Source organism: Ostrea edulis, chromosome 8 (genome assembly GCF_947568905.1).
Source record: "Ostrea edulis chromosome 8, xbOstEdul1.1, whole genome shotgun sequence".
Classification (NCBI taxonomy): domain Eukaryota; kingdom Metazoa; phylum Mollusca; class Bivalvia; order Ostreida; family Ostreidae; genus Ostrea; species Ostrea edulis.
The window spans coordinates 48,714,276-48,724,015 of record NC_079171.1 but is presented as its reverse complement, the minus strand read 5'-3'; the positions used below and the strand labels follow the sequence as shown (position 1 = coordinate 48,724,015).

The 9,740-nt window shown below is 34.8% G+C and overlaps 1 long non-coding RNA gene across 1 annotated transcript; it reads left to right on the top strand.

The window, feature by feature from the left end:
* The first annotated feature begins 2,826 nt into the window (after positions 1-2,826).
* On the top strand, positions 2,827-6,051 carry LOC125662535 (uncharacterized). The gene is made up of 2 exons (XR_007365423.2): positions 2,827-3,401; positions 5,689-6,051. It is a non-coding gene; the product is annotated as an uncharacterized LOC125662535 (long non-coding RNA).
* Positions 6,052-9,740: the final 3,689 nt, after the last annotated feature.

Genomic DNA, 9,740 nt, shown 5'->3' with positions numbered 1-9,740 from the left:
TAGATAAAAATACAGTTGTTGTAATGGTGGGAAGTAAAAGAAATATGCCTTTTTGTCGACATTTTATCAATATCATTGCGTGATCACACACTTCGAAAGCTGTCTTGATCGAACAATCTACATGCATATATAAAATCATACTCAAAAGGTAGATACTATTAGTTACACAGTTAGTTAGTGAACTGATACGGGAAAATACATGGTGTGAAAAGGAAACCCGTATTGGGCGAGGCGAATTTATCACGTCGAAGACCTCTAACTGTATATGTGTGGGGGTCTATATCATACAACTTAGCCAAATGTCTTTCCTTTTGACACGGCTGCAAGTCGAACCCGACGATAAATAAAATTACTCGCCCAATACGGATTTTACTCGCATGATACGGTTTTTTTCACGGCGTCATGTGACCAAGATCTGACCAATTAGATTTCAACAATTTTGTCTGAGGCGTGATAAAGACAAATACAATTTGCACACTGTAGTACATATGTATATACAAATGTGATTTTCATTTCTGAAAAAAAAATCGGTGGGTGCAAAAACGTGATAAATTGGAAATGTGTATAAATAAATCAACTCTCTTTGATATCACAATTCTATGCTACAATCCAAACTGGATATTTATGATAAATTGACAATATATGTAGATGACTGTAGTATCGTGCAATTGGTACAATACACATACACTAAGTTAAATACAATGGAAAATGCCGTACAAAACAGAGAAATATATTGGTACCGCGGTATCTGTTCATTACAACGCTCGAAGTTGTGTTGCTTTCTAAAACAGTCTATGAAGACAAACTCCTACAACAATGGCGACGATACTGTAAACTGATCCATCGTTTCCATTTACTCCTATAAAAATAAAGATACACTCAGGAATGTACAGAATGTAAATGGATGAATAACCCTACTATTTATAGATTTGAAGACTTGATATATGAATAGTTCCGAGATTTGAATAAAGATGTAAAACCACTCCAGTAGTTATTGACATTTTCAATTCATTACTAAACATATTTTAAAACAGTACATGTCATAATCGCAGATAAAAAGATGTGCTATACATTTTAATATTTTGATTCTAAATTATCAACTATTGTACGATGAAAATGAACTTCAACGGCGTTATCTAGTGGGATTTGAACTTTTTAAAGGTGTTAAGAGAACAAAGACCTTTATTTTTTTCTTCACAAAAACACCAGTTAGATATATTCAAATATGTTGTCAAATATTACAGCATATCCAATATTTGCATGCATTAAATGACTTATGGTCAACGAACTAAGACATATCTTCTTAAGATTACGTTTTTCAACAAGATTACGGGGTTTTTTCATATCGGGGTATTTACTATATTTTTCTCCTCGCTTGCTTGTTTACTTCTTATTTGAATAGTTGTTTATTTTCAAAACCTTATTTATTAAAGGTACATATTGCACCATTGTGTAAGACATGTAGATGATGGAGATTTGGAAATTTCAAAGTCACTCACCGCATCCGACTTGAGCCAATTGCGTTTTGGCAGTGGCGATTGCCTGGCTTATAATGGAACTACTATTGGGGTCCACATTGCAGTCAGTAACAACTGTATTCACACAACTCAAATAGGAATTGGCGGCACTGTATGTAACAACAAAGTACTTGTTTATAAAAATGTTGGAAAATGAAAGGCGAAGATAAGAAACAGCAACCGATCTCATATATGCAATGCAATATAGAGAGTTGGGCAAATACGGGCACCTGGATATACCAGAAGTGAGACCAGGTACCTAGGAATATAATATATCGTCACAATTGTTTTTGACGAAATTTGTTTCAGAGATGCTAGCTTATTATTCCTCAAAACGTTTTATGTACATTGAGATCATGGATGATTTCCATCAACTTGGAAATATTTGGAATTTTGAATAACACATATAGTGAAGTATTCCAAGGCAGTTTGTTTACATCTAGATTTTTGAAAAGTACAGATCGTTTCTTTTTGTGTTCCTCTCATTATCTCTCATATAAAATTGCAATGGGGCGACTTTACGCAAAAAATAAAAGGCTCATCACGATAACTGTTTCCTTTATCAAGATAGTTTTACCCAGCATAAATTCTATAAATTAACTTTTTTGATTCTGCTCTAGCAAAAATTTGATTATCGTTGTCCTTTGAAAGGTGAAGATAACGAACAGTGATCAATCTCATAAATCCCATAAGCAATCCTTTGAAAGAAATACGGTAATGACAATAGCATATCATTTCGTATATCATATTATATCATACCTTGTATGCCAATGATACCTGCATGATTTATTGGTTGGTATATCACATTATCCAATATAAAGTGTGTAATACAAAGGTTGCATGGTTAAACACTCTTATGATTATCGAATTTACTTTTTACATGAAAGAACGCAACCAAGCCCACAATGTTTGTATTGCCATCTGTTGTATAAAATATCTTTCAAAGTAATCACATGCTCGCACTTTAAAAATATCTCATTTAAATTCCCACCAGAAATTCGTAATTTGATATGTTCAATCATTGAAAATGAAGCCTTCTAACCTGCACAGTTTTGTTTTATGATGACCCGCTGACGTTGCCGCCGTGGTGAAGTCTGTGACACAAGTCTGTAGTTTGGGACTTGCGCAATCCTGTGCATTTGCATCTACACCATAGATTGTTTTAATTTATTTCATATTTCAACTTAATGAATTGTCAATATATATATAATCTCATAATTCCTATAAGCAATACAAAATATAAATTTAGGCAAACACAAATCCCTAGATATACCAGAGATGAGATCAGGTTCATATATGTACATATATATATATATATATATATACTCGAAAATCCAACGTAAAGTCGACACTCGATTTTCACCACACTAATGTCGACACGATACATTTTAGGCATTTTCCAGTAAATACAAGTTAAAATAGTATGAGAAATGATTTGATTGATGTTTATTAGCGTAAATAAAGACATATCTTTTACACAAAATATGATAGCAGATATAATTAAGAAATTTGGAGGGTCGTGTCGACTTTATCCTCTTATATAGTGTCGACTTTATCCTTTTTGATGCCAAAGTCGACATCAAAAATGTATATATTTTATAAAGGGAAATTACTTTTCAAGTCTTATTTGACTATTTGCTAAAATATGTAGGTCAGTGCATTATTTGTGTGAATAACAGTCGTTTTATATTTGGGAAACAAATAAGAATCCTAATACCCTTTATTCTGAATTTAAAAAATAGTTATAGATCTTGATTTGCATTTTACTCAAATATTCACGGTGATCTAAATATAGATATAGAGTTGTCTCGCATCTGTGGAAATCCCCGACGTACTTTCGTTTTGGAGTATATATATAGATATCAAATCAACATGCAAGAATCGGTGTGTAGACTATTCTGTTCTAAATAATCGTGACGATAATTCATCAATTACTTGTTTTGCTCATTTGTTGATTTCATAGTCGTTTTTTTTTTACAACGCTAACGATCCTATTCAGTTTCAAAATACCCAAATATTATGTATATCAATGTTATTATTTTACAGTACAATGTATACGCTATCCAAAAACCTATAGTTCTTGTGATCATTATGAATACATATGTAGAAAAGATGTCAGTACCGAAGAAGAATATTCTCCATCAATAAGTAGCATAGACTGATCGTACGAATTCATACATGTCAATAATGACTCTAGCGCCAACAGCACTCTTGAAATCGAGATTTATGGTTTGCCCTAGATATTTTTGTATGTATATTTGTGCGTGTGTATACAGTACATGTTTATACCGAATATCGTTTTATTGTTGTATTCTTTCAACTGTTGATAAGATATATTTGTAGACTTTTGTATAAAAAACCTAAATTTTGAAATTCTAATTTTCTTAAAGTCTGAAACGGTTTGATGATTTTTAAATGCGTTCAATTCAAGGATATAAAGTACACAAAACCATAATGTGTAAATTAAACTGAGGACGTATTTAGTACCCTACGTCAATCTGCAAAATAAATCTATAGATAAAAAAACCCACCTTAGAATTGAAAAAAAAAATCAAATGAATAAATAAATAGATAAATAAAGAGTTGTCATTTACATGTACTTGAATAAAATCATTACATAGTTCATGGTCTCAAGACAGGAGCGGAGAATTCTTCTCAAAACAGATGGGGGTTAGAAATTTATGTTTTAAAGGCGATCTGTGTTTATTGGAGCTGTGAATATGAGCGGCGAATATCCGTTTATCTTTGCCAGAAGTGGTGATTCAGCATACGTACATGTATACAGATATCTACTCAAGCACAGAGTTGTGTTTGTGGAGGGTTCGATACCTGTATATCTGACATTAAGCAGTTTCAGTTTCTTTATTTCCGTGAGCCATATGGCTCATTGAATTCACATACACATACATATACAGGCCCGTACCGAGGGGGGGGGGGGGGGGGGGGGTGCGGGGGTGCAAACGCACCCCCTGTGAAAACCATTGAGCACTATTAAAGTCGGCTGTGTAAATCATCAAGCACTATTAAAGTCAAATATTTTCTAAAATCCTTAGCTTTTACTTTCACAGTAAGGAATATCACGAAATAAATTCAATACATATTGCCTATGCGATGACCAATTTTAGTATGTTTCCCCTTTCATATTTATGAGTATTAAATAAGTAAATAAAAAGCAAAAATTGCATCCAGGATAGAGCATTTTTACCCTGATTTTTCTCTTTTTCGCTTCTGCTTCCGGGGGGCTTCGCCCCCCAAGATCCCCCACCGGGCTTCGCCCTGGACCCGCTTGGGAGCCTTAAGCGGCCCCCAAACCGCTCGCCGTAAATTTATGCACCCCCCATTGAAAAAGTCTGGATATGGGCCTGATATATATATACACACAGGCAGTACAGTAAATATAAAGATATAATACATACAGGAACAGTATATGGAGAGTGCATAAACTTACATAACATTATACACTTAATGTCATTGCATACATTTAAGTTATATATAAACATAGTCTATATATATATTACAGGTATTCATAGAAGTCCTTACAATAACTGACTTAACATCTACCCCACAAACAAGTTAACCCTTTTCCACGTACTCCACGTATGCATATTTTTCTTAGACCTTGTATGGAAAGCAGTTGATAAAATCTGCCAACATCACAAACACTCAATTATTTTTTTTTTTTCAAAATAGATTTAGTATACTCTACCATCTCATCTTTTTCGTCAGAATCAAGTCGGTTTCGGAAATTGCCATGACGTGAAGAAGTGATCTAATTCGTAGTTGTATATTTCTGAGTCGTCGTAAAATAGGAATAAAGTACATGTACTTGTTTACATGGGAACATGAAGGATAACTTCCTCTGTCTCAAAATGTTCATTGAATATAAAAACTTAACGCCTCGACTTTTATATTTCAAAGCAACATTTCCCGACCTCTGAGGTTATCATACAAAATCCACGAAAACGCGTGCTTTATTTAATTATACACTTATCGGAAATATAATTACAATTCATGAGCATATGAATTAACTCGTGATTATGTTAAAATTACTTTACTTTAAATATTATTTGTACTTGTCTTGTATGATTTTACACTTAATTTTCAATTATAGGGGTAGTGGTTAATATGCATTAATTTGACTATTCATTTCAAATTCACTTGCATACTGTAGCAACAGCAAAGATTATGTCTGCCAAAAGTGCCAATAGTTCCATTTTAACGGGATTCAGCCACTAGAAGAATGCCACTCCAAAGCTCCGAAAACGCTAAGATATCAATTGTGATTATGGAAATCCCTCGAGAAACCAAGAACATTCATTTGGTAAATATGTTCAGCCGCTGAACCACATTGCTGATTCTGCACACTAACAGGGAGGCTACAGATGTGTTGAACCTTTCTGCTATCGTCAAAGACGGTGTGTCAGTCAGGAGTCAAACAAATTCAACGACTAAAACAATAAACTCCTTAAATTTTGGAACTGATGATAATTGCTATACATGTTAATGTCTACCAAATTAAATCATATCAAAATTATTTGTGCTACTTTGCTACAATGTGTGTGTATTGTGAGAGGGATGCACAAAATGTGTCTGTAAATTTTGAGAGTGATGCACTGAATGTATGGGTATATTGTGAATGTGATACACTGAGTGTGTCTGTGTGTGTACATTGTGAAAATTCTTCACATCACTCTCCCTACATCATTCTCTCTCTATATACACACTCTGTATATCATGTTCTCTCCCCAAAAACATACCATATCACTTGGATCACCTCGGCCAACATCATACGTATACAGTGAGGTCAGTCTTTTCCATGATATAACACTGCCAATGTTTGTAACTGTTTTTCTTTGAGAATTATGGGGTTTTGTTTCTCGAAATGTAGAGCCGTTCTCTAAGTCAAACTCGATAAATGCATTTTAAAAACACTACTCTCTAAAGGCGACAGTTTTTCTGGGAGGGTAAATAGATGGCCCCATTACAAATGTTAGGTATAGCTATATATCAATTCACGTCATACATCCGAGGTTAGATGCAGGGTACCGAGATCTGCCAAAGTTTGTCGAATGACACTCTATAAACACACTTTCTACATCATTCTCTCTCCTTATAAACACACTCTGTACATCATTCTCTCTCCCTATAAAGACACTCTGCACATCATTCTCTCTTCATATAAACACACTCTGTACATCATTCTATCTCCCTATAAACACACTCTGTACACCATTCTCTCTCCCTATAAACATACTCTGTACATCATTCTCTCTCCCTATAAACATCCACTCTAAATCATTCTCTCTCCCAATAAACACACTTTATAACTTATACTCTCTCTATTAATGCACTGAACATCATTCTTTAACCCATAACCACACTCTGTTCATTATTCTCTTTCCCTATAAACACAATCTCTATATGTAAGGTGAAGATAACGAACAGTGATCAATTCTATCTCCCTATAAACACACTCTGTTCATCATTTTCTCTCTATAAACACTCTGTTCATCATTATCTCACCCTATAAACACACTCTGTACATCATTCTCTCTCCCTATAAACACACTCTGTACATCATTCTCTCTCCCTATAAACACACTCTGTACATCATTCTCTCTCCCTATAAACACTGTACCTACATCATGCTCACTCCCTATAAATACACTCTATACATTATTCTCTCTCCCTATAAACACACTCTGTACATCAATCTCTCTTCATATAAACACACTCTGTACATCATTCTCTCTGCCTATAAACACACTCTGTACATTGTTCTCTCTTCCTATAAACACACGGTGTACATCATTCTCTTTCCCTATAAAGACACTCTGTATATTGTTCTCTCTCCCTATAAACTCACTCTGTACATCATTCACCTTCCCTAAAAACACACTTTGTATATCATTCTCTCTCCCTAGAAATACACTCTCAACATCAATGCAAGGTTAAGATAACGAACAGTGATTAATCTCTCTCGCAATAAATAATCTGTTCAATATTCTCTCCACCCATAAAAACACTCTGTACATCATTTTCCTCCTCTGTAAACACACACTGTACATCATTTTCTCTCCTTACAACAAGACTCTCTTCATCATTCTCTCTCCCAATAAATACACTCTGTTCATTATTCTCTCTTCTTATAAATACTGTATTTTCATGATTCTCTTCCTTATAAACACTCTCTGTACGTAATTCTCTCTATAAATACTCTATACACCATTCTCTCTCTGTTCATCATGCTCTCTCCTTATAAACACACTCTGTACATCACTCCCTTTCCTTATAAACACACTGTTCATAATTCTATCTCCCTATCAACAAACTCTGTTCATCATTCTCTCTATATGATTGCAGTGAACATCATTCTCTCTTCCTATAAACACACTGTTCATCTTTCTCTCTCCCTATAAACATTCACTGTACATAATTCTCTCTCCCTATAAACACACTCTGTACATCATTCTCTCTCCCTATAAACACACTCTGTTCATCATTCTCTCTCTCCATAAACACATTCTGTACATCATTCTCTCTCTCTACAAACACACTCTGTACATCATTCTCTATCTCTATAAAAACACTCTGTATATTGTTCTCTCTCCCTGTCAACACACTCTTTACACCATTCTATATTCCTATAAACACACTCTGTACATCATTCTCTCTCCCTATCAACACACTATGTACATCATTCTCTCTTCTTATAAACACACTTTATACATTATTCTCTCTCGCTATAAACAAACTCTGTATATCATTCTCTCTCCCTATAAACACACTCTGTATACCATTCTCTCTCCTTATAAACACAACTTGTTCATCATTCTCTCTCCCTTTAAACACACTTCGTACATCATACTCTCTCTATTAATGCACTGAGCATCATTCTTTCTACCTATAAACACACTCTGTGCATCATTCTCTTTCACTATAAACACACTCTCTCCATCATTCTCTTTCCCTATAAATACACTCTCTCCATTCTTCTATCTCCCTATAAGCACACTCTGTACATCATTCTCTCTCCTTTAAACACACTCTCCACATCATTCTCTTTCCCTATAAACACACTCTGTTCAACATTATCTCTCCCTATAAACACACTCTGTACATCATTCTCTCTCCCCATAAACACACTCTGTTCAACATTCTCTCTCCCTATAAACACACTCTGTACATCATTCTCTCTCCCTATAAACACACTCTGTTCAACATTATCTCTCGTTATAAACACACTCTGTTAATCATTCTTTCAATAAACACTCTGTTCATCATTTTCTCTCTTTATAAACACACTCTGTACATCGTTCTCTCTCAATATACACATACTCTGTAGATCATTCCTATAAACACACTTTTAACATATCTCTCTCTCTCTCTCTCTCTCTCTCTCTCTCTCTCTCTCTCTCTCTCTCTCTCTCTCTCTCAACACACTCTATTGGAAATCATTATCTTTCCCTATAGATACAGTCTTTACATTATTCTCTTTCCCTATGAACACTGTACATCATTCACTCCTCTTAAAAGCATATGTTGTACATCATTCTCTCTCTATAAACACTGTGTTCATCATTATCTCCACCTGTAAACACACTCTGTACATCATTCTTCCTCACTATAAAACACACTCTGTACATCATTCTTCCTCACTATAAAACACACTCTGTGCATCATTCTTCATCCCTATAAACACACTCTGTACATCATTCTCTCTCCTTATAAACACACTCTATACATAATACTCTCTCCATATAACCACACTCTATACATCATACTATCCCGTAGGGATCCAGGTTAGAATAGGTCTTCAGTACCCCTTGTTTGTCGTAGAAGGCGACTATATGGGGCATTCCTTCAGATGAGATGGCAAAAACCGAGGTCCCGTGTCACAGCAAGTGTGGCATGATAAAGATCCCTCCCTGCTCAAAGGCCATAAGCGCCGAGCATAGGCCTAAATTTTGCAGCCCTTCACTGGCAGTGGTGACGTCTCCATATGAGTGAAATTTTCTTGAGAGGGACGTTAAACAATATTCATTCAATCAATCAATATATATCATACTCTCTCCATATATCACACTCACTATACAAACACTGTACATCATACTCACTATACATATACTAAACATCACACTCACTATACACACTTGGTACTTCATTCTCACTATACACATACTCTGTACATCACTCTCACTATACACACCCTCTGTAGATCAC